Source organism: Pinus tabuliformis, chromosome 7 (genome assembly GCF_031772625.1).
Source record: "Pinus tabuliformis cultivar Carrire ecotype Pingquan chromosome 7, CPIR1, whole genome shotgun sequence".
NCBI classification, from domain to species: Eukaryota; Viridiplantae; Streptophyta; class Pinopsida; order Pinales; family Pinaceae; genus Pinus; species Pinus tabuliformis.
This window is the reverse complement of record NC_142293.1, coordinates 758387678-758413867: the sequence shown is the minus strand read 5'-3', so window position 1 is coordinate 758413867 and position 26190 is coordinate 758387678. Positions and strand designations below refer to the sequence as shown.

The 26190-nt window shown below is 40.8% G+C and overlaps 1 protein-coding gene and 1 pseudogene across 2 annotated transcripts in view; both read left to right on the top strand.

The window, feature by feature from the left end:
* The window catches only part of LOC149249739 (inactive glucose-6-phosphate 1-dehydrogenase 4, chloroplastic-like), a 315894-nt gene that overhangs the window by 2625 nt on the left and 287079 nt on the right, over positions 1-26190 (top strand). The gene's annotated exons all lie outside the window — the stretch shown is intronic.
* On the top strand, positions 17410-18123 carry LOC149249742 (uncharacterized; annotated as a pseudogene).

Genomic DNA, 26190 nt, shown 5'->3' with positions numbered 1-26190 from the left:
GGCACCCAGATTGTACTCTGATATTGTTTAATAAGAAAACCCTCAGATAGCTACACCGATTTTCCCACATTGGGTTTTTCCGGGGATATTAGTCCAAAAATAATGGTGTCATATGGCGTGTTTGTTTCTGTTTCTTTTAGTTGCTGATCTGTAATATGTTGAGCATGCACTAGTGTTTATTTTCAACGTTTACATTGTAAATAACTTGTTAAGGAAAATAACAAGTAGGTAGGAATAAATTAGATAAAGTGCATGAAGCGTTTCTAACTAAGTAAACTTAGAAACTTCAACACTAAGGCTCCCCTCTATTTACAGACTTTCACTGATGGGAGGAGACTTGGTATGTATGGAGTCACCAATGATGGATAAGTCGATGGATATGAGTGACCCAGCTAAACCCTTTCCCATAAGAGTTTGAAGGATGGAGCTTGCTTGCTTTCTAAGCAAGGTACTATGTATTCTAGGGAAAGGAAGAGAGGATTAGAGGGTTAGGTTTATGGGATAGAACTTGTGAAGGAGTTCCTCAATCCCTAAAATCCTTGTTAGAATTGGTATCCCAGATGGTTCTTGAAGAATGGCCTTTCAAACGAGCGGGATCACACGGGGCCAAGTGGACCCAGTTTAGGGTATGAGGAAAGAATGTAGTAACCAATGATATTCTTACCCTAGACAAGGTGGGGAAAGGATCAAAGAAAGTATTTTCACTTGAAGATGTTGTTTTGACCCTATGAGGTACTATCATTGGGGATGGTAGGGCAAGTTTTGATCCCGGAGCTAGGGCTTGGCTTTTCTCCCAACTCCATTGTCAGAATTGCTTCAAAATTGGAGAGCTTGAGGAAAGGCCAACGGAGGAGACCCTAGGAGATCGAATTTTTTATTATGGCTAGCTTGTCAGGAAATTGATGCCCTACCCCAACTTGGCTAAACTTGGGAGGAGGTGAAAGAATATGATTTTTAGTGACCACCCTTGGTAGATTAGTGCCTTAATCTTTGGGAGAATGGAGTCTATGATGAATATGAGTAGGATTTATTGGTTCCCAGTCAAGGAGGCCTCAAGATCACTTTGCTAGCCTTCTAGGTCAAGAAGAAGCAACCTTGCAGCTTTTATACTTCGATGTGCAAGAGGAATGACTTATCAAGGTCAAATTCTTTGATAGAATTACCCCTAGGAGATTTCGCTCATATTACATGGCCCATACATTGAGAGATGCTATAATAGAGACAAATTCCACAATTTTAAGCAGTAAATGCATGCAACAATTAGCCCTAGAACAACGAAAATCCCAATCCAACGTATATGACAAAAGTAAACAAGAATAACATAAAAAATCATGTACTTACATGTAACAGAGTATATCCAACCATTCACAATTGACAATAGAGAAGCTCCAAGAGAAGATAGACCAATATCCACACATCAAAATTCATCCATAAAGCTCCAATTCATCCTCTAGAAAAAGTGCGAAAATCTCAAGAGAGAGAAGTGATCCAAACCAAAGTGATGATGAGCAAATGAGCTCATCTCACTTGTATTTATACACAACTTAGGAGTTCGAATTAGCCTCCTTGGCCTACATAAGCCCCAAAAATAAAATAATGTTCTAATAATTCAACTTTTGGTGACAAACCCACCAAACTAGCTCATAAATGAAAAGTAAGTCTCTCAAGAGGTCAAATAATAATCTATGCATGTCGTAGGTCCCTCTAAGAGGCCTAATGAGGTCCATGGGTGCCACAATGAAGAATAGGACCCTTAAAAGCAGTGGACAAGGGGTTGGCACTTTGTAATAATCTGTGGTGCTCCAAATGACATGTGGGGGCACACAAGTGTCCTCATGGGTCTCCAAACAAATCGAAGATGCTTGTAGATCGCCTGCAAGGGCTAGGATGATGGTGTAGGTGATGCCACATCATCGTGCAAGTCCTGGATCATCTGCCAAGTGTATGGTGTAGATTTGGGGCCAGCTGGGCATGATGGATTAGGTGCATCCTCCTCGTCCAATAAGTGAACCACGAGCAATCTCTGAATGGTTGTGGGGATCCATGGAGTGCAATCTGTTGCTGTGGAGGCCCATGGCTCTCAACGCTCACCCTACATGTGCCAATGTAGCCCTCTGGAGGATTAGGACCCCATATAGGGAGACCAAACCCAAGATGGAAACCATCTGCAATCCTGCATAAGATTCGGTGCATCTCCTAGCCTTCCAGTACAACAAGTCATTAGAGAAATTGAGTAAATGAGCTTACCTAATCATGGACCACAAGTAGGGACTTCATAATGGCCTGCCCTTCCATAATGGGCTTCAGGATGTGCCAATGTCTCCTAAACTCCAAATGGGGTTAACCAATAATCCTATTAGGTGGTTTCTACTTCTAAAGGGGATAATATAGTCAAGATACGCCCTTCAAAAGGTGGTGGCATGTGACAGATAGGTGAATGAAGTAGGGAATGAGAAGGGGCATCCTTGGGTCACATGCTGGGATACAAGGGTAGCTAATAAGAGAGAAGCCCACACTTGGGTTCATAATGTGTAGGAGGGAGCAATCATGGTACATGAGGTGCCCCAACCTTGAAGTTTCCACCCTTCCTTTTATGCCTTTTTCCTTTTTATGATTTTCTTTGATTAAATGCTCGGGGCTTAAGGGGTTAGAGCATGATGTATAAGATATAGTAGTGAATTCCCCCTTTTAAGGTGGGGCAGTTCATCGCCCACCAGGGGTTGGGACAATCATGGGTTCCTATATGATGAAGAAGGCTCATAGAACCTGCAGGAACTAGGGTGATGGCCATGATGATGGGGTAGAGCTCATGTATTGGCTTTTTCCCACGTATTAAATGTATTTGTCCCAACCATTTTTTGCATTTTGTGGTACATTTTCCTGTTGAATGTGGCCATATATGCTTTTATCTTTCTTTTTTAGCTGCATCAACCTTTGGGCTTCATTCCTGTTAATTTTAGGTATGTTCTATGCTTAGAGCAATTTATTTCAATTTTCACAGTTAGCTCCATATTTTTTCCAGATTAGCAATCACATCAGCGTTAAAGTAAACTGCAGATAGAACATAAACCTAAATCGCAGAAGACAAGCCAAGACAAGAGGACACAAGATGTGGCGCTAGCCAGGGACAAACCCCAATGTGGGGAAACCTTTGATCAATTCTTGTTACATGTTCTTCAATAGTTCAGCATAGAGAGAGAGAGAGATAGTACGTTTACAACAGAAGTCAACACTTTGACTTATCTAGATAAGAGCATAGATGATCTCTAAGAAGATGATACATGAGATCAGTTGAAAACATGCTGCTTCAACTAATTCTCCAAGGTGACTCCTTCACCTATCGTTGTTCTTCATTTCGTCATCATGCTGCACCTCACCACACTGCACCATGCTACACCCATCATCACTATGTTGCATCTCATCACGCTTCATTAATCATGACTGTATCCATCACTGTACTGCATTATGTGCCATTGCTGCACCATGTTGCCATCCTGACCTATGTGTTGGCTGCACCTTGCTTGCTTGTTGTCCTTAGCATGCTTGTTGTTGCATGCTAGTTGTCCCTTGCATGCTCGTTGTAACATTGCATGCTTGGTGTATTTGCTGCTAAGTACCTACAACTGTCCCAATGTTAGTTAGCTGTCCCTTGCATGCTGCTCTCCTTCGGAGACAGATGCTCTGGCTATTTCGGCAGTTCCTGGCAGTTTTGGCAGTTCCGGCAGTTTCGGCTTTTTTGGCAGTTCCAACAGTTCCGGTAGTTTCGGATTTTCCGGCATTTTTGGCTTTTCCGGCATTTCCGGCTTTTCCAACATTTCTGGCATTTCCGGCAGTTCTGTCTTTTCCGGTAGTACCGGCTTTTCTGGCAGTTCCGGCTTTTCCAGCTTTTCCGGCAGTGCCGGCTTTTGCGGCAGTGCCGGCTTTCTGCCCTCTGGATGAGGGCAACGTTATTCCTTAGGATCTCTCCTCCTACTAAAACCCAAAGACAAGTAGAGAGAAGAAGAGATCCCAAGTGTGTTGAAATGACTTGAAGGCCACCTCTATTTATACTAAAATGTTGAGCACATGTGGGGTTTATTTGGTTGCTGGCCGAATTGTCTTATAACGCAAATAAATTCATAACTCCATGAATACTTATCGGAATTGGATGATCTTTAGATCAATCCTACACCTCTCGATGAGAGGGATCCAAGAAAAATATCAGCTGCCATAAATAAGATGACTTACATGGAGTTTGGCCCTAGTTTCCAATTTTAACACTCCCTCTCAACTAGGGAGAACTCCATCCGTTGATCCATGTGTCCGACTGTATTATCTCTGCGATTAGTGCCCTGATCTGCTCTGATCTACTGAACTCTGCTCTGCTTTGATCTGTTGAGCTCTGCTTTGCTCTGCTGAACCATGAAGAAGAAGAATTAATCAAGAATGTCTCATACCATTCTCTACTGGCCTAAAGTCAGTTTCATCTGAAGAGAGTGTGTCACATCACTCTTACTGACTCGAAGTCAGTTTTATTTATCCTAGATCAATATCACAAGAGAGTGTCTCAAACCACTCATACTGATCCCAGATCAGTTTCATTGATCCCAGATCAATGTCACAAGAGAGTGTCTCAAACCACTCATACTGATCCCAGATCAGTTTCATTGATCCCAGATCAATGGAGGTCATCCTAGCATAGGGAGTACGATAGATACAGCGATGCGTCCATTGATAGTACTACTATGGTCCCTATCCTCATTTCCCTACTCATTGATCAGATGAGAGGTACTTCCCATGAGTCCCAGAATGCATGGGTAGGATTCCTCGACAAGAGAACTAATCAACTTGTCCATAGGAGAATGAATCATCCTGTTAGTGGATGCCATGGATAACTAATCATCTTGGCCCACAGGAGAACTAATCATCCTATTCCACAGTCGCCACAGAGAACAAATCATCCTGGCCCATAGGAGAACTAATCATCCTGTTCCATAGTCGCCACGGAGAACAAATCATCCTGGCCCACAGGAGAACTAATCATCCTGTTCCACAGTTGCCATGGGAGAACTAATCATCTCGGCCCACAAGAGAACTAATCATCCTGTTCCACAGTTTCCACGGGAGAACTAATCATCCCGGCCCACAGAAGAACTAATCATCCTGTTCATAGCGCACCACCAAGGGAGGGTGAGTCGCCCTGTGGTCGTATGTTGCTCCAGTGAGTACCCCAAGCCCCTCAGAGCTCCTAGAGCTCAATGCATGCAACATGCAGGACCCTTATAAGAAGGTCTCTCAACGACTCCAAGTCGTTCGGGAAAGTCACAGATTTGACCTTTCCCGAGGCTTTAACAAAATGTCTGAGACTTGTACTTCAGTCTCAATGCGATGGAGCCTCCTTGCTCATCGACTTACCATATCGTAGATAAGGCAGTATCTGATGTCTATCTGTTGGAGCAATCATCGAATACGGGATTCCTCAATAATCGAATCCCCCCTGTGGTTGTCACAGAGAATCACAGTGGCATTCATCATGTGTACAAACAGCTCACTTAAGAGCTTCTGCAACCATGCAGCTTCACACGAGATCATACTCGTAGCTATGTATTCGGTCTCGGCGGTGCTTATAGCAACCGACTTCTGCTTCCTGCTCATCCATGATATCGAAGCAGAATCCAAAGAGAAGCAGCGCTGAGAAGTGCTCTAGTGATCCTCCACATTGCTTGCCCAGTCAGCGTTCGAATAATCATGTAGTTTCATATTTCCGACAGTGTATCTCAATCCATGAGAGATTGTGCCCCGAAGATATCTCAGAAGATTCTTGGCACCAACCCAGTGAGGCTCAACCAAATATGAGCTCACCATGCTAACTGCAAAACATATGTTCGAACGGAAGTTCATCAAGAACATCAACGCGGGTGAGTTTATGAAACTCAGAGACATTTCCCAAATCTGGTCCGACATCACTACCATATAACTTTTGAAAGTTAAGTTCCTCGAGATAGTCACAGGCTTGCAGTTTATCATTCCACATCCGGAATCTAACTCCCTCTAACTTCTGCAAATGAGAGGGTCTGCACTTGTCAGAAATAGGTCGTCCTCATAAGGTGCCGGTATGAGAGGTCTATCATCCACAACCTTCGGGTAATGGTTTGGATCGGTTTCACTCCTAGTGAATCTCAGCTTCATCAGACAACTATCAATCCTCTCATACTATGCCTGGGGTGTTTTGCTTCAAGCCATAGAGGGCTTTCTTCCACCTGTATACATGAGATTCCCGATCATGAATCTCAAACTCCTCGGGTTGTTCCAAACCTGTGGACCTGCTGCATGAGGGGAATGGTCCCCTTATAAGATTTTCCTTCGGTACATCTCAAACATGTACCTTCATGCTCTACTTGAATTCAGACATCCCTATCACCATTTGACTCACATCAGGTAGGGCCCCATAGGTAGACCTCCAGTGTTATAGATGCGATATGTCAATTGACATGATCCCCAATGGACCATCTTGCAACTTGATACAAATTACCAACCTTGAACCCATCAAAAAAAGCATCTTTGAAAATTATATATATATATATATTTTTAACACGTACCTTTCCATCGATGAATGCCACCCTGAAACCTTTGACTTCTGTTGTCGCACAGATTGGCACGACAACGCTCGGACCGGGGGCTGTCACTCTGATCCCCGATCCCTCCGTTTAAGCCTGTCTCCCGCGGCTAAGGGGGGTAGACCCTGCGAGATAGTGTGACCAACTGTCGACCAGTTGGTTGGGAGACACGAGATACGATATAAAAAAGCACACGATGATTTGATTAACTTAGCAGACCAATGCCTTGTGGAGTTAATGTTTAAATGATTACTTGTTAAATGATATAGAAATATAAGCCGTGAACAACAACCATCTATCATCAGCTAAATCATGTGACCAAAAGATATCTGGTAACTGAAAGCTTTGAAGAGATAAATGCCTTAAACCACCACGAATCATAAACCATTAACCAGATATCAGGTTCGCATCTCGGATAAAAAAAATTTAGATCTTCAGCATAAAAGATATAGCATGAAAACTACTGAAACTTGGCAAAATAAAATTTCCGCAATATTTTTATACTTTTTTCAAATTTTTTTTTTAAAGAAAAATTAAAATCTAAAATACATCAAACCCTAAAAATAAAAATCTTTTTTTTTTTTTTTTTGAATCTATATAAAAATGAAACGAATTAAAATCTAAAACCTTAACCAAAAAAAATCTAAAACACAAATCTAAAACCTAAATATTAAAATCTATTTTAAATCATAAATCAAAACTATACAAATTTTAAATTTAAACTAACCTAAAAAAAATCAAATTAAAATCTAAAAAAAGAGCAAATTACGTAACCACACAAAACCTTAAACTAAACTAAAAATAAAATAAATTGAAATCTACGACTAAATAAAAACAACTATACGAATTCTTAAATCTAAAGCTAATGAAACTATGCTATCTACGCTATGCATAAAACGTTGACCCAAAACTTGAAAACGACCTGCTACGCTAACCGCAATACGACTGTCTCTTGGTCACCAAAGGAAGGGAAACCCAACACCGAAGCTCAGTGAAGGGATTTTGCAGTCGACGGCAGAATGACAGAGACTCGAAATCAATCTGAGATTTACGCTATATCTTTCAGCAAAATTCAAAAAAAAACGAGCTGCATTGTTACCTGCGCGAGGGCCTGAAGTCTTTGACGGATGGCTAAATGCGGATTTGATTGAGATTGCTTGGATCTCACCTGAACCGCAGATAAAATCGAAATCCGCTGCCGGCGTGAATGATGGTTGATAAAAAAAATCGCTTTAGAGCTCCAGTTGCCTGTGGAAACTCGTCAGCCGTCCCAGAATGACTCTGATCACCACGTCATATTTACTCGCTGTCTTTTGTTACGCAGAGAACTTCGTCGGCAGCCAAAGAAATGCTGGACAATACGCAGATGATGACACGGTGGTTTGGAGAAATATGATGAGGGTTTCCAACTCCAGACAGCAGCAAAACAGCGGCCTTTGCAGTCACTTTCTCTCCAGTGGTATTTAAAATGTGTGCTAAAAATGCTGTCTCGCATATATATAATCACCTCAAGACATCAGGATCCCCTGCAAGATACACAACAAAGCCCACAGATATATGCAAAAAAAACCCTTAAAAATTAAACTAAAATCACAAAAAAAAATTGAAACCCTAGATCAGCTAATTTAATGTACAGATTTAGCCCCTTAAATGCTAGATTTAGCTATAACAGCAGTAATATTTCAAAGAAACAGAAATTTGAACTTTGCTGTAAGCAGAAAGAAAATCTCTCATGTAAAACAGGAAATAAAACTCTTAATGATTAACCTAGGGCCAAAATCAGCTGGGCTCTGCAAAGAAAAGCCTGTGGGAGTCGGCTGGTTCAGCCTAGAACTTCCCCAAACGCCCACGATTTCCTTCAGAAAGGTTGTCCTGCACATCTCAAGCAACCATCAGCAAAGAGAGAGAGAGAATGCTGCTAGATCTCAGGAAATAATGGAGATACCTGCCATTATCCCAGAAACCCTAGCAACACTCAAACCCTAGCAAGTGAACAAGATACCTGTGCTCACAATACTCTAAAAACAAGCTATAACTAATGGCTGAAAACTGAAATATGCGGAAAATTAAAGATCTCACAGCAATCCCAGAGAGTAACACCAGCACGATTTAGACCCCAAAGTCTTCTTTTATTAACCAGAAATCAGATTACAAGAGAGCTTTTTTCAGTACAGACTCACAGATCAGATGCCTTGAAATGACCCGCTAAGACCCTATATAAAGGAAATGATCCTAACAGCTAGTTCAGTGATCCATGTAGAAATGATCTCGACCGTTGATGAGGATCAAGACATCTCTTGATCTCATCCGTCGATTTATTAACTTAAAATATTATTTTTTATTAGTTAGGGTTTTTGCTTCATTTTTTAATTTTTTATTGTTTTTTTATTATTTTATTATTTTTATTCATTTTTAATTTTTTAATTCATTTTAAAATGGATCACTGAACTAAGCCTTCGGAAACATCACCTAAGACCTAGGACTTAGGACTCATGAGGGGATTTAAAACATTTCTCGACCCTCAGGACATATTACATCATGACTTTTACAAAATTACATCTTAAGGGACAAACCCATTTAATACAGACCCTCACAAAACACTCAGCTCTGCGACACAACGATAATCTAGCAGATCAACACACTAGGATTCTCCTAAAGTTCAAATGACAAAATCAATCCCGGCTTTGGGGTCAGGTTTGAAGGAAAACTCTGCCGATCCGTGGATCGGTGAGACAAAAAACCTTCCGGGACGTAGATTATCATCAGAAAGTTAGGTCCACCTAGGCAAATTACATACATGACTTCATGTCTGCTAAGATTATTTACAGTTAATACATGCAGACTGGGTTTACAATCAAAAAGATCAAACTGCTGATGATGGCAGGATGGCACGGACATGCTGCTCAGGAGCTACCCCTCTGCCAACAGAAAGGAGGTGTACTGCATGGGCAGTTGACCAGTAGTGGTCAACATTTGGCTCTACTTGGGGACACATTGCTGCACTGGTAGGAATGTGAGAATCCAGAATCTGCATCCATACAACACACAAATGAAAATAAGTAGCGTCCATTCCAAAGTCATCATATACATTAAGTACAGGAAAGATAAAAGCTCTTCATTTATTGACTATCTAATAACATGAAAAGTAAATCTAATCCCAAAAGCAGAAATGAAATGCTGAAAAGACAAGGAGTAGGGACAGAAATACAATACAAAAGATGCCCCACGGCATCAGATGTGTTCAATATAGTGCATACTGAGCATTTGCCTACTTTCAGGCAAATCTGTCGGCTGCTTGTCGGATGTGCCATGTCCCATTTTGCATATGGTAGGACTCCTTCCTATCCGAAAATCAAGCTGCTCGCGGCCGTCTGATGCGTCAAATCTTCTTCTCATTTTCTTCCTCTTGCGCTTTTTCTTTCTGGCAGGATGAATTACTGATGAGCTGGAACTTTCTGTCTCGAAACTATTAGATGAAGTACGCGTGATATGTCTCTCTTTAGCCCGCATCTGATCTTTATCATTCTTAAGTCCATCCTCGATCAACCATCTTTCAACTGAACTAATAACCTCCTCATAATAAGATGGATCTTGTTGCAACAAATCAGAAGGCTCCTGATCTATTGATGTTATCTGTTTTCTTTCATTTTTCAATTGCTGAAATTTTTGAACCTGTATTCTAATGGCATCCATCTGTCTAGAGTGTTCAACCTTTATAGCACTAATTTGTCTGGCATGATGTTCTTCCATGTCTTTTATTACTTTAACATTTTCTTCCTTTATGTTCATCAAGCAATGCTGCATGGAATTTATTTCTTCTTCATGATTCGCTTGCATGTTTCCAATTTCCGTTTCATGTTTAGTTTTCATGGCCTCAATTTCCTTAGCATGCTGATTTTGCGTGTCCTCAATCTCCTTATTACGTTTTTCCAGATGGGTGCGTAAAGTTTTAACATCATTGATAAGATTAGTTTGGTTGCTTTCCAGATTTTTTACCAGCATCTTTAAATCTTGTATTATTTGCTTTTGCTCCTCCTTTTCATTGTCATTTATCCCTGATTTTTCATTATGATGATCTGCAATATTTCCGGTGGATGACACATTCTGACCTTGAAATCTTTCTTCAACAGCTGAATTACTTTCTTTCTGTTCAACAATTTTAGAAGTAGAAGGCAAGCTGTTTGGACTATCATATCTATCTTTAAAAGCATTGAGAATGTCTTGTAAAGAAGTGAAAAAATCATTAGGAAAGTTATTAAACCAATTCAAGGCATCACCCTCTAAAGAACAGACAAATAGACGCATCTTGAAATCTTCATTATTATATTGAGGAAATCTACAGTATAAGATCATTACACAAGTAAACATGTTTAAATGCCTTTTAACAGCGACCGAATCATCACCCGAGAACTTAAGTAATTTACCAATGGCCTCTTTCGGAAGATCATGGAGATTATCAGTAAAATGACATGATTTAAATGAATAATCCATGATGAACAATAAGGGATCAGATGGATGATAGAACTAGCTCTTTGCTCAAGAAAATCAAAAGATGAAAGAAGTGGAGTCGCCACTTGAACAATAAAACTGATTCTAAGATCCAAGAAGTAACCAACAAACAGATATGCGGGAGGCTTCTTGTCTGGGAAAAAATAAAAAATGGAGTCGCCACCCAAACAAGAAACACACCGAAGAGATGCTGCTGGTATGTGATGAAAAGATGCCAAAATATTGAATCTGCCAGCTCAAAAGAGAGATGAGAAGATGAGAAGATGAATGTCGATGAAACTCCAGGAACAGAAAAACTCTGTCCCCCGCAACGACGCCAAAAATGTTGTCGCGCAGATTGGCACGACAACGCTCGGACCGGGGGCTGTCACTCTGATCCCCGATCCCTCCGTTTAAGCCTGTCTCCCGCGGCTAAGGGGGGTAGACCCTGCGAGATAGTGTGACCAACTGTCGACCAGTTGGTTGGGAGACACGAGATACGATGTAAAAAAGCACACGATGATTTGATTAACTTAGCAGACCAGTGCCTTGTGGAGTTAATGTTTAAATGATTACTTGTTAAATGATATAGAAATATAAGCCGTGAACAACAACCATCTATCATCAGCTAAATCATGTGACCAAAAGATATCCGGCAACTGAAAGCTTTGAAGAGATAAATGCCTTAAACCACCACGAATCATAAACCATTAACCAGATATCAGGTTCGCATCTCGAAAAAAATTTAGATCTTCAGCATAAAAGATATAGCATGAAAACCACTGAAACTTGGCAAAATAAAATTTCCGCAAAATTTTTATTTTTTCAAATTTTTTTTTTTTTTTTTTTTTTTTTTTTTTAAAGAAAAATTAAAATCTAAAATACATCAAACCCTAAAAATATTATTATTATTATTTTTTTTTTTTTTTTTTGAATCTATATAAAAATGAAACGAATTAAAATCTAAAACCTTAACCAAAAAAAATCTAAAACACAAATCTAAAACCTAAATATTAAAATCTATTTTAAATCATAAATCAAAACTATACAAATTTTAAATTTAAACTAACCTAAAAAAAATCAAATTAAAATCTAAAAAAAAAGCAAATTACGTAACCACACAAAACCTTAAACTAAACTAAAAATAAAATAAATTAAAATCTACGACTAAATAAAAAAACCTATACGAATTCTTAAATCTAAAGCTAATGAAACTATGCTATCTACGCTATGCATAAAACGTTGACCCAAAACCTGAAAACGACCTGCTACGCTAACCGCAATACGACTGTCTCTTGGTCACCAAAGGAAGGGAAACCCAGCACCGAAGCTCAGCGAAGGGATTTTGCAGTCGACGGCAGAATGACAGAGACTCGAAATCAATCTGAGATTTACGCTATATCTTTCAGCAAAATTCAAAAAAAACGAGCTGCATTGTTACCTGCGCGAGGGCCTGAAGTCTTTGACGGATGGCTAAATGCGGATTTGATTGAGATTGCTTGGATCTCGCCTGAACCGCAGATAAAATCGAAATCCGCTGCTGGCGTGAATGATGGTTGATAAAAAAAAAAAAAAAATCGCTTTAGAGCTCCAGTTGCCTGTGGAAACTCGTCAGCCGTCCCAGAATGACTCTGATCACCACGTCATATTTACTCGCTGTCTTTTGTTAAGTAGAGAACTTCGTCGGCAGCCAAAGAAATGCTGGACAATACGCAGATGATGACACGGTGGTTTGGAGAAATATGATGAGGGTTTCCAACTCCAGACAGTAGCAAAACAGCCGCCTTTGCAGTCACTTTCTCTCCAGTGGTATTTAAAATGTGTGCTAAAAATGCTGTCTCACATATATATAATCACCTCAAGACATCAGGATCCCCTGCAAGATACACAACAAAGCCCACAGATATATGCAAAAAAAACCCTTAAAAATTAAACTAAAATCACAAAAAAAAATTGAAACCCTAGATCAGCTAATTTAATGTACAGATTTAGCCCCTTAAATGCTAGATTTAGCTATAACAGCAGTAATATTTCAAAGAAACAGAAATTTGAACTTTGCTGTAAGCAGAAAGAAAATCTCTCATGTAAAACAGGAAATAAAACTCTTAATGATTAACCCAGGGCCAAAATCAGCTGGGCTCTGCAAAGAAAAGCCTGTGGGAGTCGGCTGGTTCAGCCTAGAACTTCCCCAAACGCCCACGATTTCCTTCAGAAAGGTTGTCCTGCACATCTCAAGCAACCATCAGCAAAGAGAGAGAGAGAATGCTGCTAGATCTCAGGAAATAATGGAGATACCTGCCATTATCCCAGAAACCCTAGCAACACTCAAACCCTAGCAAGTGAACAAGATACCTGTGCTCACAATACTCTAAAAACAAGCTATAACTAATGGCTGAAAACTGAAATATGCGGAAAATTAAAGATCTCACAGCAATCCTAGAGAGTAACACCAGCACGATTTAGACCCCAAAGTCTTCTTTTATTAACCAGAAATCAGATTACAAGAGAGCTTTTTTCAGTACAGACTCACAGATCAGATGCCTTGAAATGACCCACTAAGACCCTATATAAAGGAAATGATCCTAACAGCTAGTTCAGTGATCCATGTAGAAATGATCTCGACCGTTGATGAGGATCAAGACATCTCTTGATCTCATCCGTCGATTTATTAACTTAAAATATTATTTTTTATTAGTTAGGGTTTTTGCTTCATTTTTTAATTTTTTATTGTTTTTTTATTTTTTTATTATTTTTATTCATTTTTAATTTTTTAATTCATTTTAAAATGGATCACTGAACTAAGCCTTCGGAAACATCACCTAAGACCTAGGACTTAGGACTCATGAGGGGATTTAAAACATTTCTCGACCCTCAGGACATATTACATCATGACTTTTACAAAATTACATCTTAAGGGACAAACCCATTTAATACAGACCCTCACAAAACACCCAGCTCTGCGACACAACGATAATCTAGCAGATCAACACACTAGGATTCTCCTAAAGTTCAAATGACAAAATCAATCCCGGCTTTGGGGTCAGGTTTGAAGGAAAACTCTGCCGATCCGTGGATCGGTGAGACAAAAAACCTTCCGGGACGTAGATTATCATCAGAAAGTTAGGTCCACCTAGGCAAATTACATACATGACTTCATGTCTGCTAAGATTATTTACAGTTAATACATGCAGACTGGGTTTACAATCAAAAAGATCAAACTGCTGATGATGGCAGGATGGCACGGACATGCTGCTCAGGAGCTACCCCTCTCTGCCAACAGAAAGGAGGTGTACTGCATGGGCAGTTGACCAGTAGTGGTCAACAACTTCCATTTCCAAGATGGACACTAGGTTCTTCTTGCGATCAGGTACATAAAAGAGATTCTGTAAGTGAATCGAGTTACCCTTATTCAATTGGGAGTTAACATTCCCTACACCCTTTCCGGGATAGGTGGCATCGGCTCCAAGTATAAACCCACGATTGTTTCCATCTCTACTGAATTAGAGAGTGCACCCTACTATCTGATGAAGTGCCTTGAAGCACTACAATCAATAAGCCAGATTCCCAAAGAATCTGAAGGGGAGGGCCAATACAAGATAATGCTTCTTTATCTTATCAAAAAACAACATTTGATTCTATATACCTGGGGTTCCTTGTTTTTTTTTGAAGAGTCGACCATTTCCTTGATGATCTGCATTACCTTTCATTCCTTTGATCATTGAAGATGTCCCTGGAATGATTGTTATCTTCATCAAGAGATGTGTCTCTGCCATTCGGACACTCCTTCGCATAATGGCTGAACTTATTGCAACCAAGGCATCTACCTTTCCTTCCATCCTTAGATCCGGACTTCCAATGAAGTGATCTTTAGGTAGGCCATCAGAAACTTCTGTTGCGCCATTCTGATAATATTCTCTGCTTTGAATTCACCCTTGGTGAATTTGAAGAGGGATGAGGAATCCACTGATCCTTTTGTCCTTTCCCAACTGTCTTCGGTGATTGCTCTTTCACTCTTGCTTAGGCATTGTCTTCACCTCAGCTCTGATACCATGTTAATTTTAGGTATGTTCTATGCTTAGAGCAATTTATTTCAATTTTCACAGTTAGCTCCATATCTTTTCCAGATTAGCAATCACATCAGCATTAAAGTAAACTGCAGATAGAACATAAACATAAATCGCAGAAGACAAGCCAAGACAAGAGGACACAAGATGTGGCGCTAGCCAGGGACAAACCCCAATGTGGGGAAACCTTTGATCAATTCTTCTTATATGTTCTTCAATAGTTCAGCACAGAGAGAGAGAGATAGTACGTTTACAATAGAAGTCAACACTTTGACTTATCTAGATAAGAGCATAGATGATCTCTAAGAAGATGATACATGAGATCAGTTGAAGACATGCTGCTTCAACTAATTCTCCAAGGTGACTCCTTCACCTATCGTTGTGCTTCATTTCGTCATCATGCTGCACCTCACCGCGCTGCACCATGCTGCACCCATCATCACTATGTTGCATCTCATCACGCTTCATTAATCATGATTGTACCCATCACTGTACTGCATTATGTGCCATTGCTGCACCATGTTCCCATCTTGACTTATGTGTTGGTTGCACCTTGCTTGCTTGTTGTCCCTAGCATGCTTGTTGTTGCATGCTAGTTGTCCCTTGCATGCTAGTTGTAACATTGCATGCTTGGTGTATTTGCTGCTAAGTACCATACAACTGTCCCAATGTTAGTTAGCTGTCCCTTGCATGCTGCTCTCCTTCGGAGACAAATGCTTTGGCTGTTTCGGCAGTTCCGGTAGTTCCATTTGTTCCCGGTAGTTCCGGCAGTTCTGGTTGCTCCCGGCAGTTCTGGCAGTCCCGGCAGTTCCGGCAGTTTCGACTTTTCCGCAGTTCTGGCAATTTCGGTAGTTCCGGCTTTTCCGGCATTTTCGGCTTTTCCGGCATTTTGACTTTTCCGACATTTCTGGCTTTTCCAACTTCTGCGGCAGTTCCGGATTTTCTGGCAGTTCCAACTTTTCCGGCATTTTCGGCTTTTCCGGCAGTTCCGAATTTTCTGGCAGTTCCAACTTTTCTGGCATTTTCGGCTTTTCCGGCAGTTCCGGCTTTCTGCCCTCTGGATCAGGGCAACGTTATTCCTTAGGATCTCTCCTCCTACTAAAACCCAAAGGCAAGTAGAGAGAGGAAGAGATCCCAAGTGTGTTGAAATGACTTGAAGGCCACCCCTATTTATACTAAAACGTTGAGCACATGTGGGGTTTATTTGGTTGCTGGCCGACCTTGACGAATTGTCTAATAACGCAAATAAATTCATAACTCCATGAATACTTATCGGAATTGGATGATCTTTAGATCAATCCTACACCTCTCGATGAGAGGGATCCAATAAAAATATCAGTTGCCATAAATAAGATGACCCACATGGATTTTGGCACTAGTTGCCAATTTTAACAATTCCAGGCCATGACCCAAGTTGTAGGCAAGGGGAAGGGGCAAGCTAACCCTATGTGGACCCAAGCGAGAGAAATGATGAATGGGGTAATAATGAATGGAAAGAGTTTAATATAAGCGGTTAAAGGAATAGGACCATGTAACCAAAATTGGGTTTTCCCGTGAAATACCATCCCTGGAACCAAATGGTCAGTAAAAGAGATCCCACGGGACTAGAATCCAAGGTTAATTCCTAAAAGGGGTCTAGGGGACAAAAGCACAGACTTAGCCCATTAGTCCATGCTCAGAAATGTCCATGATAAGCAAACTACAATACTCAATTTCCAAATGACAAGGCATACCTTTAGATTCGGGAGGCCCACCTTCAAACATACAATCATGGCAGATGGGTGAGGGACCACATGGCTGGCTCAGGTGGCGGAGAAAATGGCACAATGAGCTCGCTGGTGGCTGCAAGGGGATGCTGGCTGTCGGTTGAGGACCATCTTGGAGAAAAAATTTCCCCTGGGGATATTACCCACAAAATGGTGGGTAACAGGCCTCATTGAAATTATTTTGAAATTCTTTGGATTTTTTTTGGGCAAATCTTTTTGGGTTAAAAAAAAACCTCAAAACTATTGGAATTCTTTTCTTCCCGGGTAAAAGAAGAATTAAGCAAAAATTATTCACTAGGGTAAAAAGGAGAATCTGGCCAAATATTACTTGCATTTTTCTAGCAAAATTTTTTGGCATTTTTTTACAGGGATAAAAAGAAGTTTGGGAATTTTTTTTTGGCATTCTGCACTAGTTGTAAATTTGGTTTTTGATATTATGGCGGAGTTAAGGATAATAGAGTTACTTCGTACAATTATCATACCTGGAAAAGAAAAATGCAACAATTGCTGCAATCTAAGGGGTTGTGGCAAACATTAAGTGAAAACCAACCGAATTTTACAAAAGAAGTTGAAAAATTTGCCTACAAGAACAAACTAGATGAAGCAATGGGGCTGATTGGGTTGCATGTTTCAGACAACCTTTTATTTCATCTTGAAGAATGTGAGACTCCCAAAGAAAGTTGGGAAAAACTAGCTTCTGTATTTGGAGGTATCAATGAGTTCCATGCATTAGAATTGGAAACTAAATTATCAGCCCTAGTACCTGATGAGCATGCCTCTATTGAGGAGTATCTTGCTCAATTCAGGTCTTTGTTGTCTCAATTAAAAGCATGTGGCAAGGAGAAAAAAGATGTTGAATGTATTTTCTTGATTTTGTCAAAATTAAAGGGTCCTTTTCAGGTTTTTGCATCTACCTTCTATGCATCAAGGGATGCCCTTGGTGACAAATTTCAAATGCCCAACTTTGAGATATTTTGTGATCGTCTCATATGAGAACAATCTAAGCTCAAGCAACTAGATGTTCTCTCTAGCTCTTCAAATCAAGCTTTGGTGGCTCATAACTCCAAAGGTAAGCACAAAGCTCGGTTTCAACCAAAGAAAAATTTTGCACAAGCCCGTGAGTCTCCCTCCAAGCCTAAGCAGAATACTAAGTCTTCTCCTCTAGTTTCTAAGAATGAAGAATCCTCCTCAAAGACAAACAAAAAATAGGAAAAGAAGAAGACCAAAACAAATGAAATTTGTACTTTTTGTGGCAAACAGGGGCATATTGAAGCAAGATGTTGGATAAAGTTGAATGCCTTAGAAGAGGCCATGAAGAAGCACAATATTTCAATAGGAAAGGGACATGCTCTATCAACCCAAGCCATACGTAAATGTACAAACAATTGGATACTTGATTCAGGAGCTTCACATCATATGACTCCTTGTCAAGACTTGCTTCCCTCTACATCTCATAGCAACATCTCACAAATTGCAGTTGGTGACTCTACACAACTTGAAGTCTTGGGATTAGGCACTGTACAAATGACACATGGGTGCATTAACAATGTGCTCCTAGTCCTTGAAATTTTTGCAAATTTATTGTCCATTTATCAGATTTGTCATTCTGGTAATGGGAAAACTGTAGAGTTTTCTCCAAATGAAGTAGTCATTAGAGAACTACATGATCCTGCAGTTGTTGTTGCTATTGGACAAGCTGATCATGCCTCTAGATTATATAAGTTTGTCTGCTTCGAGCCTTCCTCTGCTTCTTCTTTTATAGCTCATGTTGATTCATTGAGTAAGTTTTGGCATGAAAGATTTGGTCATCTCTATTAGAGATATTTGCAACAATGGTGGAAGTGATATGTTGGAGGTCGTCATCCATTGAAAGTTTATGAGCTTGGTTGTTGACATCTCTATATTTGTTTGCAAGAGAAGATCTCACAAACTAGATTAGATCCTTTTCTCACCTCTTCTCACATAATCATCCATGTGTGGGCATCATATTTTCCCACCTCCCACCCACAACATCCTCCATGTGTTTGGATTTGCATTCGCTTTGGGAATTAAAGGCAGACATATGTATATTGATACAATGATATGTTGGTTGCACTGACTTTATGGTTACATTTAGGATTAGCATTATCACATGCATGTTAGGGTAGGATCCATTGCATGTTGATTTTTGCATTAGAACTAACGTCATATGATATTTCTCATGATAGATAGATGCATATTTGCATATTTTATTTTCTATTGATTTTATGGCTTAACATATAGCATGTGCGATCATGAGACACCGCGAAATCATGTTGCCTCACGTTTTTCCATCTATTATATGTGTAGGTGATAGGTCTACGGTAATCAAGAGATTGCTGGAGTTCTCGTGACCTCCCATTCGAGTAGCTTCACCCACTTCTTCGAGAGATCACATCTCAGTTGGAGCTAGATGCTGCCCACCATTTTGCGGGTAATATCCCTAGGAGAAATTTTTCTCCAAGATGGTCCCCAGTTGGATGCTAGTAAACCCTTACAGCCACCAACTAGCTCATTGTGCCATTTTCTCCACCACCTGAGCCAACCATGTGGTCCCTCGCCCATCTGCCATGATCATATGTTTGAAGGTGGCCTCCCAAATCTAAAGGTATGCCTTGTCATTTGGAAATTGAGTATTGTAGTTTGCTTATCATGGACATTTATGGGCATGGATTAATGGAGGGATTTAGCGGAAAGAATGGGCTAGGTTTGTGCTTTTGTCCCCTAGACCCCTTTTAGGAATTAACCTTGGATTCTAGTCCCGTGGGATCTCTTTTGTTGACCATTTGGTTCCAGGGATGGTATTTCACGGGAAACCCCGATTTTGGTTACGTGGTACCACTCCGTTATCCGCTTATATTACCCTATTTCCATTCATTAATAGCCCATTCATCATTTCTGCCGCTTGGGTCCACATTCCTCCATTGGGTCCACATAGGGTTAGCTTACCCCTTCCCCTTGCCCACACCTTAGGTCATGGTTTGGAATGAGGCCCAAAGGTTGATGCAACTGAAAAGAAAGATAAAAGCATATATGGCCACATTCAACAGGAAAATGTACCACAAAATGCAAAAGATGGTCGGGACAAATACATTTAGCAGGTGGGCAAAAGCCAATACATGAGCTCTACCCCATCATCATGGTCATTACCCTGGTTCCTACAGGTTCTATGAGCCTTCTTCATCACATAGGAACCCTTGATTGTCCCAACCCCTGGTGGGTGATGAACCGCTCCACCTTAGAAGGGGAATTCACTACCATATCTTATACATCATTCTCTAACCCCTTGAGCCCCAAGCAGTTAATCAAAGAAAATCATAAAAAATCAAAAGGCATAAAAAGAAGGGTGGAAAAATCAACTAGGGCACCTTATGTACCACGATTGCTCCCTCCTACACATTATGAACCCAAGTGTGGGCTTCCCTCTTATTAGCCACCCTTGTACCCCAACATGTGACATAGGGCTGCCTCTTCTCATTCCTACTTCATTCACCTATTTGTCACATGCCACCACCTTTTGAAGGACATACCTTGACTATATTATCCCCTTTAGAAGTAGAAACCACCTAATAGGATTATTGGTTAACCCCCTTTGGAGTTAAGGAGACATTGGCACATCCCAAAGCCCATTATGGAAGGGAAGATCATTATGAAGTCCCCATTTGTGGTCCATGATTAAGTAAACTCATTTACTCAATTTCTCTAATGACTTGTTGGACTGGAAGGGTAGGGGATGCATTATATCTTATGCAAGGATTGTAGATGGTTTCCATCTTGGGTTTGGTCTCCCTATACGGGTTCCTAATCCTCAAGAGGGCTACATTGGCACATATAGGGTGAGTGGTTAGAGCCATGGGCCTCTACAACAACAGATTGTACTCCATGGATCCCCATAGCCGTTCAGAGATTGCTCGTGGTTCACTTATTGGACGAGGAGGATGCACCTGATCCATCATGCCCAGTTGGCCCCAGATCTACACCATACACTTGGCAGATGATCCAGGACTTACACGATGATGTGGCATCACCTACACCATCATCCTAGCCCTTGCAGGTGATCTATAGGCATCTTCGATTTGTTTGGAGACCCATGAGGACACTTGTGTGCCCCCACATGTCATTTGGAGCACCACAGGTTATTACAAGGGGCCAACCCCTTGTCCACTGCTTTTGAGGGTCCTATTCTTCATTGTGGCACCCATGGACCTCATTAGGCCTCTTAGAGGGCCCTACGACATGCATAGATTATTATTTGACCTCTTGAGAGGCTTACTTTTTCATTTATGAGCTAGTTTGGTGGGCTTGTCACCAAAAGTTGAATTATTAGAACATTATTTTATTTTTGGGGCTTATGTAGGCCAAGGAGGCTAATTCGAACTCCTAATTTGTGTATAAATACAAGTGAGATGAGCTCATTTGTTCATCATCACTTTGGATTAGATCTCCTCTCTCTTGAAAATTTCACACTTTTTCTTAGTGGATGAATTGGAGCTTTATGGATGAATTTTGATGTGTGGATATTGGTCTATCTTCTCTTGGAGCTTCTCTCTTGTCAATTATGAATGGTTGGATATACTCTGTTACATGTAAGTACATGCCTTTTGATTTTATTCTTGTTTACTTTTGTCATATACATTGGACTAGGATTTTCGTTGTTTTAGGGCTAATTGCTGCATGCATTTACTGCTTAAAATTGTGGAATTTGTCTCTATTATAACATCTCTCAATGTATGGGCCATGTAATATGAGTGAAATCTCCTAGGGGTGATTCTATTAATGAATTTGACCTTGATAAGCCATTCCTTTTGCACATCGAAGTATAAAAGCTGCGAGGTTTCTTCTTCTTGACCTAGAAAGGCTAACGAAGTGATCTTGAGGCCTCCTTGACTGGGAACCAAGAAATCCTACTCATATTCATCATATATTCCATTCTCCCAAAGATTAAGGCACTAATCTACCAAGGGTGGTCACTAAAACTCATATTCTTTCACCTCCTTCCGGGTCTAGCCAAGTTGGGGTACCTAGGGCATCAATTTCCCGACAAGCTAGCCACCAAAAAAGTTCGATCTCCTAGGGTCTCTTGCGTTGGCCTTTCCTCAAGATTTCCTCCAATTTTGAAGAAATTCTGACAGTGGAATTGGGAGAAAAGCCAAGCCCTAGCTCTGGGATCAAAACTTGCCCTGCCATCCCCAAGGCTAGTACCTCGCAGGGTCAAAACAACATTTTCAAGTGAAATTCTTTCTTTGATCCTTTGCCCCACCTTGTCTAGGGTAAGAATGTCATTGGTTGCTACATACTTTCCTCATACCCTAGACTGGGTCCACTTGGCCCCGTGTGGTCCCGCTCCTTTGAAAGATCATTCTTCAAGAACCATCTGGGATACCAATTCTAAGAAGGATTTTAGGGATTGGGGAACTCTTTCACAAATCTTATCCCATAAACCTAACCCTCAAACCCTCTCTTCCTTTCCCTAGAATAAAAAGTACCTTGCTTAGAAAGCAAGCAAGTTCCATCCTTAAAACTCTTCTGGGAAAGGGTCTATTTGGGTCACTCATATCCATTGACTTATCCTTCATCAGTGACTCCATACATACCAGGTCTCCTCCCATTGGTGAAACTCCGTAAATAGAAGGGAGCCTTAACTGAGTTGAAAGTGGGCTAAGTCTCCATTTGTTGCCCTTGGCCTAGCATTTGCCCTTTAGGGATACCCCTTAGGTCCCCTGCTAGTTTGAGCGGTAACAGGCTCTACACCTCAAAGCCACAAAAACCCAACAAGGAATTGGGCTACTTCTGACTAGTCTGGAAAGCCCTAAAAATGCGCACTTCCTTTCTCTTCCTAGTGTACGCAATGCTGAGGGAAGATGCTTCATACAAGCACAAAATCACTCCAAAAACTCCTCTGCAAATCCCTCCGACAAGACCTCCAAATCCTGACAATCACTCACCCCAACTCATGCAACTTTGCCCTCTTGCGCAGGTCTAGCCAGTGACCCTCTGCGCAGAACCAAAAGCAACAAAAATACTCCTCCAAACTCCCTTCACTCCGGCCCTGCAAAACACCTCAAATCTTTGGCAAATACTAAGGCAATCACCTCCCGAAAGGCCCAAAATCCAGTATGCCCTGTAGCTATATCTCCCAAGGAGTGCATGCTCGTTCTTCTGTGCCTAGTCTGCTCCAAGTGATGGCCGAATACACCTGCAAATCTCCCTGAAACAACTTTGAAATGTAGCAATAGACTCCCCTAGGGTGGCACTCGAAGTCCGCTAAAGAAAGAGGTGAGATTTCCACTCGGAAACTTCTTGTGTTGAACAACACGAGTCTAGTTAGCTAAACAACTCAAGTAAACAAGAGTTCAATTCTGAATTTGGTAAAAGTCCCAAAATAAGGCCCTCCACCTCTATTTATCCTTGTTGCTCCTCTCTCCATGTGGGCTCCACAAGTTGACATCCCTCCTGTCTTCTTTCCCACGAGTGCGAATTCTCCTAAGGGGTGCGAATTCCCTCTTGGAGTGGCCCCCACATTCGACTTACTTTTTAATTTGCCTTCTCTTCCTATGTTTATAGCCTTCTTTCATCAAAATGTCAAGTGGGGTCCTCCTAACCCACTTTTCCTAAGTCAAAACATGCCAAAATATCAAAATTGTACAAAAATGTATTACTTAGCAAAACTTGCTAAGTGGGAACATCACAACACTCCTTGAGTAGGGCCTAAAACATTGCCCTGGAGGTTGATACAACTAAAAGAATGAAAAAGTATAATATGGCCACAACAAAATAAAAAGAAGTAAATCAAAATGCAAAAGATGGCTGGGACATAAGATAGCACATGGAAAAAAGCCTACCATGAACTCTACCCTTCTCATTTGGCCATAACCTGGTTTCTGAGCACATGATGCTCCATTATATCAAAACAAACCCTTGCATATCCCAATCTCGATGAGCGATGAACTGTCTCATCTCAAGGGGTAATATAAAATGCTACACCATAAAGAGAAAACTCTAACCCTTGAACTATGCAGCATAATACAAAGCATTATCAAGAAAAAGTAAAAAACACACTAGAGGGGTGGAAAAAGAAGGCCAAGCAGGGTAATTCTTGCCTCCACAATTGCTTTGTCCTCCACATTTAAACACTCAGGATGTGGACTCCCCATTAGCTACTTCCCTTGACCATGACACTTGGCCATGAAGCCTTTTCCCCCCCGTAGCCATACATTTACACTAACACCTATTGATCGAGGGACCTCAAAAATGCCACTTCCCTTTGAGGGTTGGAATAAGGTTGACCATTAGCCACCTCTATCATTGTAGGGAACACCTTTACGAGACTTGGTCTAGTTAGATATCGAAAGGTGATCCAAGTTTGAAGTATTAATATGCCCTTAACATCCAAGTTTGGTCCACTTATATTCTCATATTATTTTAGTCTCTGTTGGATGGTTGCTTTCACTTGAGTTCATGTTGGTCTTGTCAGGTGGTCCACAACAACCTAGGTCTTGAGGGCACCCACTCCAGAGGTACCCAGGCCTTTAAAAGAGATAGATGACTTTGCAGATGCAGAGTTGAGAGCATTGGGCCTCATGATGATTTGAGAAGATGATACATGTCCTAGAGCACCCCCAAGACCTAGGATGTTGATCTTCTTTGACCCAACACAAAGGATTCTTGATGATGGCACCTTTGGGCCCAACATGCCCCCAAGCTGGCCTTGACACTACTTGATGGGCATACCATGATTTGGAGATCAGATGAGGATGGTCTTCCATGAGAAGACTAGGGAGGGCTTGTTGCACCTAATGGAGCCCTAATGCTGGAAAGAGGAGGCCTTGCGTTGACCACTGGAGACCCATGGAGATGACATGTTGACACCCTAGTTGGACTTGGGACCTCGGAGGATGATTTGAGGTGGATTTGAGGGACACTCAAACTTTGGATATCCTGGCACACAAACACATTTTTAGCCTTTGTCATGCCATGACATGGCATTTGGAGCCCAAAATGGGCATGACGTTAGCATTTATGAGGCTACAGGTTAGAGGTGTGGGCATTTATGACACTTTTAGCATTGAGCTAGTGGGTTGGCTTGTAACCCAAGGTTTATTTGATGTCAAACTTGTTTTAGGGGATTCATTAGCTAAAATTAATTGAGGTAGACCTCATATAAATAGAGGTCACCTCATTGTTGTATCTCATCATCACTTGTGGAGTATTTTAGCCTCCTTAGAGATTTCAACCTAGCTGATGTGACTTGTATTCTTGTGGAGATGTGATCTATTGTGGATAATTTTGCTTTTGGAGACTAGCTCTTGTTGTGGAGACGTCACTTTGGGATAATAAAGGACTTGTTCATGCATTTCTTGTAAGTACTCTTATTGTTGATTATCTTTTGAATGGTTATTGCATGGAATGGTTGTTGTTAGGGTTTCTATGTGCTAGTTATATTGAATATTTTTCTATGAAATCTTGGCAAAGTATTGCATGTTTTAACTAAAGAATGTATGACATCCCTTGAATGATCTTCATGTTAAGCTCTCTTCATGATTTTATCCCCTCATAAAGTGGTAGCTAGGGTTTTGAAAACTAGGGTTTTTCTTGCCCTTACTCCATACTAAGGTTTGATATTTCCATTAGTAGGTTTCCCTTAGACTCCATCACCCAAGGATTAAGCACTAGCATCCACATAGGTGATCACAAATCATTTAAAAACATCTTTTAAACCTTTTCTCTCTCTCCCTCATGTTTTCTGCCCTTCAAGGTGTGAGAATTCCTAAACCGGAATCCTATTGCAGCAACTGGAAATTATTCTCCTAATTGTTAATTTTTTTTAACAATTTATTTGTTGTTTGCTACGGAAAATACTGAATAAATCACATTGCAATCTACACAAATAAAATTGCGGAAGAATAAACGTTGGAAGAAATGCTAGCACACAAACATAAAAATAACATAATTATTTTTGGACAAAAGTCCCTGGAAAAGTCCAACTTGGGAAAACCGGTGCAGCAGTTGAGGGTTTTATTATTAAGCAACAATGAAATAATCTGAGTAAAATATGGAGGAGAGGAGCGATGGGGTTAGGGTTTCACTGCAGGAACCATATGCGGTTTTCAGAGATCGCAGTATGGCATTACCGACTGCCCCCGTAACGGATTCTCCCCTGCATCTCCCCGTTTTCCTTCACCTTTCATCAGCATTGGGCACGATCATCCAGTTTTAGGGTTTTCAGGCAGCTTGGATTTGGACCACCACTTACCCTCA